Below are 8,808 nucleotides of genomic sequence, written 5' to 3'. Positions count from 1 at the left end.
TCTGTAGGTTGCCTGTTCACTCTGATGGTAGTTTCTTTTGCTATGCAGAAGCTCTTTAGTTTAATTAGATTCCATTTGTCTATTTTGGCTTTTGTTGTCATTGTTTTTGGTGTTTTAGTCGTGAAGTCTTTGCCCATGCCTATGTCCTGAATGATATTACCTAGGTTTTCTTCTAGGGTTTTTACAGTTTTAGGTCTAACATTTAAGTCTTTCATCCATCTTGAATTAATTTTTGTATAAGGTGTAAGGAAGGGTTCCAGTTTCAACTTTCTACATATGGCTAGCCAGTTTTCCCAGCACCATTTATTAAATAGGGAATCCTTTCCCCATTTCTTGTTTTTGTCAGGTTTGTCAAAGATCAGATGGTTGTAGATGTGTGATGTTATTTCTGAGGGCTCTGTTCTGTTTCATTGGTCTATATCTCTGTTTTGGAACCAGTATCATGCTATTTTGGTTACTGTAGGCTTGTAGTATAGTTTGAAGTCAGGTAGCATGATGCCTCCAGCTTGGTTCTTTTGGTTTAGGACTGTCTTGGCAATGCAGGCTCTTTTTTGGTTCCACATGAACTTTAAAGCTGTTTTTTCCAATTCTGTGAAGAAAGTCATTGGTAGCTTGATGGGGATGGTATTGAATCTATAAATTACCTTGGGCAGTATGGCCATTTTCACGATATTGATTCTTTCTCTCCATGAGCATGGAATGTTCTTCCATTTGTTTGTGTCCTCTTTTATTTTGTTGAGCATTGGTTTGTAGTTCTCCTTGAAGAGGTCCTTCACATCCCTTGAAAGTTGGATTCCTAGGTATTTTATTCTTTTTGAAGCAATTGTGAATGGGAGTCCACTTACGATTTGGCTCTCTGTTTGTCTGTTATTGGTGTATAGAAATGCTTATGATTTTTGCACATTGCGAAATCCCTATTTCAACATCTTATATTCCTGTGGTCCATTTGTCACAATTAATGAACCAATATTGACCCATTATGATGAGCTGAATCCACACTTAATTCAGATTGGCTTCATTCTCCCCTACTGTCTTTTTCTCATGCATTACACCCTCCTGTGTGACACATACTCATCGTGTATCCTGAGGCTCCTCTCGTCAGTGACAGTTTCTCAGACTTGCCTTGTTTTTTGTGACCTTGACAGTTTTCAGAGGTACTGGTTGACTATTTTGTGGAGTGTCTCTCAATTTTCCTGGTGTTTTCCTCATGGTTAGACTGGGATGGTCATTTTGAGAAGACTGAAGCAGAAATAAATCACTGTTTCTGTCACCACATCAAGGGTGTGCACTGACATTGGGATTCACCAATGTCAATTGGTGACCTTGACTACTTCCATGGTGTTGTATCGGCCAGGTTTCTCTCCTGGTAATGTTTCTTCCCTGATATAGTTTGATTGTGTCCCCACCAAATCTCATCTTGAATTCCCACGTGTTGTGGGAGGGGCCTGGTGAGAGGTGATTGAATCATGGGGGCAGGTCTTTCCCATGCTGCTCTCATGATAGTGAATTAAGTCTCATGAAATCTGGTGGTTTTAAAAATGGGAGTTTCCCTGCACAAGGTCTCTCTCTTTGCCTGCTGCCATCCATGTAAGACCTGATTTGCTCCTCCTTGCCTTCCACCGTGATTGTGAGCCCTTCCCAGCCATGCGGAATTGTAAGTCCATTAAACTTCTTTCCTTTGTAAATTTGGCAGTCTCTGGTATGTCTTTCTAGCAGTGTGAAAACAAACTCATATATCCCCCACCCCATTTCCATGCTGTCATGGTTAGAAGGAAGTCACCAAGTGCAGTCACATCTGAGGGGTGGTGATTTAAGCTCCACCTTTTCAAGCAAAGTATCTATGTAAATTATTTGGAATTCTTATGCAGAAGATTGGTCTTCTCTCTCCAATATCCTTCTTTCTTCAATCCTTTATTGATATCATTATGAGCTTGTAAACATTTATTTTATGCACAGGATTATAATCCAATACTGTTATTTATTTTGCTGCTCAAATTGTTCCAGCTCTGGCCATTGGAAGGGTTTTCAGCTGCCTGATCTATTCCTTTCACAATCCGCACCATTTGGAGTCTTATTTTTTTAGGATTTTCTTCTTTTCTGGCGTCACATGGTCTTCCACAACCCGAATGTCCTTCAACTGATGAACTGGTTGACAAATGTGCTCTATTCACATGGAGTACATTCCGTGGAATCAAGCACTGACATAGGCGACAACAAGGTGAGCCTTGAGAACTTGGTGCTCAGGGAGAGAAGCCAGACACAGAGGCCACGTAGTATATGATCCCCTTTGCATGAAAAGTGCAGAACAGACAAATTCACGTGGAGAGAAACTGGAGCAGGGGTTATCAGGGGCTGGGAGCAGGGAAGCTGGCCCTGACTGCTGATGGGCACATGTTTCTTTTTGGAGTAAAAACATCCCAAAATTAGATCATGGTGATGGTTGCACAACCCTGCGACTATGCTGCACTAAAACCACTGAACTGTTCACTTTAAATGGGTGAATTTCATGACATGGATTATATCTCAATAAAGAGGTTTGGTTTTGGTTTTGGTTTTGGTTTTGGTTTGTTTTTAAAGGTACTTCGGCCGGGCACGGTGACTCACACCTGTAATCCCAGCACTTTGGGAGGCCGAGGTGGGCGGATCACGAGGTCAGGAGATCAAGACCATCCTGGTTAACACGGTGAAACTCCGTCTCTACTAAAAATACAAAAAAATTAGCCAGGCGCGGTGGCGGGCACCTGTAGTCCCAGCTACTCAGGAGGCTGAGGCAGGAGAATGACATGAACCCAGGAGTCGGGGCTTGTAGTGAGCTGAGATCCGGCCACTGCACTCCAGCCTGGGCGACAGAGCAAGACTCCGTCTCAGAAAAAAAAAAAAGAAAGGAAAAAAAACTACTTCAGGCTCATATTGTGTTCCCCGTCCCACCCCTAGAATCAGCCCTTTCTCCAGGTAGTGCTCGGTCCTGTGAGTGGAAGAGGATGTCAGGAGTCAAGATACAGGTGCTGGGCGGGCACCGCTGGTTGCTGGCTGGGTTTGGGCCTCCTCACCCACTGCTAAGCCCACCGCAGAGCAGCCTTCTGTGCTGGTCAGCATTGCTGTCAATCTTTTTCTTCAGACAACCAATTGCAGGCTTGGAGAGATTGGGGAGCTGGTCCAACACCCCACAGCATGGGCATGAGTGGGCTGAGACCTGAACCGGGTCTGGTGGCTGTAGATACCTTTCAAGATGCCCCTGTCTCTCCCTGCGGAAGGAACTGGGATTCCTTGTGTCTTCTCTCTGGTTCGAGCCCAGGCCATGAACTCCTGAGAGTAACCCTGCATTCCCCTGGCACAGGGGCCCTCCTGGGGCACATGGGCATGGGAGCCCCATGCCAGCATCCAAGTCCCCAGCACGGCTCCTTTCCTGTGCTGGCTGCCGGCCGAGGGGTCTTAGCTGAAATCCTGACTCCTCCACCGGCACCCGGACCCAGTTTTCCCTGTGCGAATTGGGCAGGGAGGTGGCACTGGCTACCCTCCCAGGATCCTCCTCTACTCGGACAAGCTTATGCCACTAGGGTACCACTTGGGCCTCACCCATTCTGGGCCAGGGACTGGAGGGCTCCAGAGGATGTAAAGGGCCCTGGGCAGTCTCAAGGGGGTGTTGTGGGGCTCAGCAGGCATCAGGTGGAGGAGCAGTGGCCCAAGTGGGCCTTGAGCTGTGATTTATGAAGTGCTTCCTCACTGTGAGGCAAGGACAGGGATGCCCTCTACCCATTGGCTAGCGGCTGCCATGAGGTGAATGCAGGTTTCCAGCCAGCAAACTGGGCACGAAGAGAACAAGGTCCTGAGACTCTCTAGAGACTCAGTGTGGCTGGCATTTGCCAACTGCAATTCTGGGGCTTGGGTCTAATGCCCCTCCAGCCCCTGCCCCCAGCACTGGCTAGAGAGAGGCAAGGCTGAGAGAAAGGGAAGGATGGAAAGAGGGAAAAAGGGAGGGTTGGAGGGAAAGAAAGAGGGAGGAAAAGAGAGAGGGGTGGAGAGAGTGAAAGAGAGAGGGAAAGAGGGAGGGGTGGAGGGAGGGGTGAAGGGAAGGAAAGAAAAATGGGAGGTTGGAGGGGTGAAGGGAGGGAAATAGGGAGAGGGTGGAGGAAGGGAAGGAGGAAGGAGGTCAGAGAAAACTGGAGGGTGGGAAAGAGGGAGGGGTGGAGGGAGGGAAGGAGGGAGGGGTGAAGGGAGCGAAGGGCTTTCAGAGGGAGGGAGCAGGAGCAGGACTCATCCACCGGTTCACTCAGAGGTCTGGGGCTCCTAAATGGGGACCCAGGTCCCTTCCTGGAGGTGGGATCAAGCTCCTCTGGGCTGGCAGGTTCCTTGCTGGGATATCGCTCCTGCAGGACCTCACCCATGCCCTTGTTCCTTCACCTGCCCTGCTTATCCCTGAGTCCCCTCTCAGCCACCCCAGGGAGTTGAGTCTAACGCCAGGCTGGGGAGGCCCCATTAATTATGGCCCTGAGAGAAAGTCTGGGCTGTATTTGGAGAACACCCAGCTTATAAAAGACTCGGACTCAGCTTGTAAAATGCCTGATTAGCTTAAAGAGGAATGGCCCAAGCCTTCCCACAGGCAGAGGAAGCTAGGGCAGCTGGCAGTGGGCGGCCAGGCTTCATTCCAACGCCTACCCCTAGCCTGGTCCAGGGCAGCCCCTGCCCTCAGCTCTTCCCTCAGAGCCTTGCCTAAGAGCCCAGAAGGATGACCCCTCTCCCACACGCCCACCCTGTGGGGGCTGCAGAATCTTGGCTCCTAAAAGGCCTTTTGAGAAATCATTGAGTTGAGCATTTCTCAGAGCCTTCTGCTGAAGGAAAAACAGCTTTCACAGACTCCCAAGAATATAGACAACAGTTTGAGAACTGTGGTGTGCACAGGGTAAATCCAGCTGATGCCCATACTGAGTTTCCAGGATTCACTATGCCCTGGTGCACCGTCTACACAAACTAGTCCTCTACTCTCAAGATCCCGCCTCTCCACTCTAGTACTTCAAAATGCAGCCCAGTCAACCTGGTCTTCTCCAGGAAGGGGCGGATGGCCCTGGCACAGCCAGACTGCAAACTGTCACCCCACTGGCATCATCGGACTGTGATGATTTATGCTAATGCGGGTCCCACCACACACACACTCAGACTCATACACTCACACACTCTCTCACACACACTCATACACTCTCTCATACTCACAGTTTCTCACACCCATTTATACACACACACATACTCTCACACTTAGTCACACACTGTCACACACATTCAGTCTCATGCTCACATTCTCACACTTACACACTCATACACTCACTGACACACTTTCACACTCACATTCATTCTCATATACACTCATACACATGCAATCAACTCACACTCATACACTCATGCTATACTAACACACATTCTTACACTCACTGTCACACTTATACACACACTCATTCACTCACATCCACACTCATATACATGCACTCACACACTCGCATCCTCACACTCACACTTGCATGCTCACACTCATACACTATACTAACACATACACTCATACACACACTCATACACTCAGTCATTCACACACTCATTCACAGTCTCACACTTACACTCATACACTCTGATACGCACTTTCCCACTCACATACACTCTCACACACACTCATACACATGCACTCACACTCACACTTGCACACTCATACACACTACTAACACACTCATCATACACACACATTCATGCACTCACATTATACTAACACACACACTCGCATTCATACACTCACATACTAACACACACTCATACACTCACATACTAACACACGCTCATACACTCACATTATACTAACACACCCTCATACACTTACATTATACTAACACACCTTCGTACACTCACATTATACTAACACACCTTTGTACACTCACATTATACTAACACACTCACCCTCATACACTCACATTATACTAACTCGCTCTCATACACTCACATTATACTAACACACACTCATACACTCACACTATACTAACACACTCACAATTTACACTCATACAGACACTCACACTCATACACTCACACTATGCTAACACACTCTCACACACACTCATACACTCACACTCATACACTCACACTATGCTAACACACTCACACGCTTACACTCATACACACATTCACACTCACTATACTAACACTCACACACACTCAGATGCTCACACTCATACACTCATTCACACACAATTAGCACACATCCACACACATATGCACTAACACAGTCACACATAGCATCATGTACATTCTTAGTCTTAAACAGTCTCACACATTCACTCACATACACACACTTATATGCATGCATTCACTCACACGCGTACACATACACTCACACTATACTAACACACACTCACACATTCACACTCACAAACCTTCTTACACTCACACTCACACACACTCATACACTCACTGTCATTCACACACTCATACACTCACACATCCCCATACACTCACATACACTCATGCTCATACACTAACACATTCTCACACACGCATTCACTCACATACACTTCTACACATGCACTCACACTATACTAACACACACTCTCTTACATTCACACACACATTCTCTCACACACACTCATACACTCACTGTCATTCACACACTCATACACTCATACACACACATGCTCATACAGTAACACAGTCTCACTCATGCTCTCATATACTCACATGTCACTCACAGTCTTACACTCACACACAGCCTCACACACAGTCACACTCACACATGCACCCACCCACCCCAGCCCCTGTCCTGCCCCTGCAGTGAGAAGGGGCCCAACCTTGTACGGATTGGTTACTACTCAGGGCAGGGGGAGCCCAGTGCCAGGGCTCTCTCCCCAGACCACTGTTGCTGCTGTGACCCTGCCCCTTCTTCATTTTCACAGACTCAGAGCCCTGAGGCACTGGGATGGGGGGAGGAAGGGCATGTCACAGTCTGCACCATCCACAGTGGCACTGGCAGCTCACCATGCCTTTCCTCTTGGGGCAGGGCCCTGCAGAGAAGCTGGAGAAATGCTCCCTGCCTCAAGGCACCCATATGGGGCCTCCTGGCAGGTGTGCGTGGAGCCCCTCTCCCACCAGAGGCTGTGTCAGGGCCTGCAACACCTAGCCTTCCTGTCACACCACGGATCTCAGTTCCTCCCAACAGCCCTGACCCTCAACCCCACTGAGGGGTGGGTGAGGAAGCCTTCCCAGGGCTGGGCTGAGGACTGAGGCTGTGTCTGCAAAGGTGCCTGCTCCAGAGTCCAGTCCCTGTCCCACCGCAGCTTTGCAGCTCACACGCTGCCAAGACCCAGGCCTGGAAGCCGCTAAGCCCAGAGGTGAGCTGGAGTGAGCGGGGCAAGAGGAGCTGAAAGGAACGGATCCTTCCTTTTCACTGGGGCCAAGGCAATGGGAGCCCACATGCCATGTGTCCCCAAATATGTAAGTTTTCAAAGGAGCAAAAAAACAGTTAAAATAAAATACTGTTGACAAGTATACCATCAACACCACAAGAAAAGCCTGGTGTTCATTCAAATTCCAGACTCCTTGGCCTTCATGCTGGGAGATGGCTGCAGAGAGAGCCAGTCCTAACCCTAGAGCTTGCCTACCCGCGACCCCGCATCCTGCATGGCCCCCACCTGGGCGTCCAGTCCCACCTTCCAGCCTTGGGGTGGGTGCCCAGCAGCTTGGCCTGGCTTCCGAGGGTGGATGGAGAAGAGGACCCTTGGGGTCTCGGGTCTGTGGAGAGGTCGGGGAAGGGATTCGGGCCCTCAGGGGCACCTCTAGGGCACAGGTCCAGACAGACGGAGGGTATCCAGAGTGCTCCAGACAAGGTGATCTTGCTGAGGGGACGGCAGGGGAGAAGCGTGTTCAGGGTAAAAGGCAAGGCCTGGGAAAGGCTGAAGGTGAGCGTAAGTGTCTCATGCACGGGGTGGAGAGGACTGGAGCCAATCCCATTGTGCAGGGCAGACAGGGTGAGGAGGGAGGGGTGGAAGGAGACCAGAAGGGGAGCCATCCTGAGGCAGGGAGCCGTCGGGGGTTGGAGGAGAGACTCCTAGGGGATGTGAGCTTGTGAGCTGCTGCCCCTCAGCCTCCAGAACCCCAGAGAGACCCTAAGGATAGAAATGGGGCCAGCCTCACTGTAAATAGGCCATGTCCCGTGCCCCCAGAATATCCCTGTCACCCCACAGTCCCCCAGCCTGGCCTGGGGTTGGATGGGTAGTGATTCAGACATGGCCCTGTGCACCCTGGCTCTGCCACTGACCCAAGCTAAGCCTACCCTAGACAGGCAACACCACCCCCAGAAACTTGCCAGGAATGCACCATTCCAGGCCCCACCCAGGCCTCCACAGCCAGCATTTCGACCGGATCCTAGGTGATTTGTGTGCACACTAAAGTTTAAGCAGCACTGGCTCACAGCTTCTAGTCTCCAGTGCCTCAGTTTCCCCATTAGAAAGGGTTTGGTGACGCCTGCTTGCCCTGGTGCAAGAGAGAGTGCAGAGGGGAGGGGGCCGTACATACTCAGAAGCAGTGGGGAGGGGGCTGTGCATACTCAGAAGCGCTCTGGGCAGTCCCCCCAGGCTGCAGAGGCAGAGCCATGGCCCTCTGAGAACTCCCAGGACAGGGCCCAAGCTGCAGGGAGTAGGGGCCCAGAGACTCAGGACCAAGGGACAGCAGAGAGTGGGGCACAGGTGTCTTCTGAGAGTCCTGGAGGTGGGGCAAGTGAGGCCTAGTGGTGTGAGTCAGGCCAGCCCTGCTCTCCCCAGCGCACCTTCCGGCTAAATTACC

Source organism: Theropithecus gelada, chromosome 8, assembly GCF_003255815.1.
Source record: "Theropithecus gelada isolate Dixy chromosome 8, Tgel_1.0, whole genome shotgun sequence".
NCBI classification, from domain to species: Eukaryota; Metazoa; Chordata; class Mammalia; order Primates; family Cercopithecidae; genus Theropithecus; species Theropithecus gelada.
The sequence above is the reverse complement of the archived record's forward strand: the minus strand, read 5'-3'. Positions refer to the sequence as shown.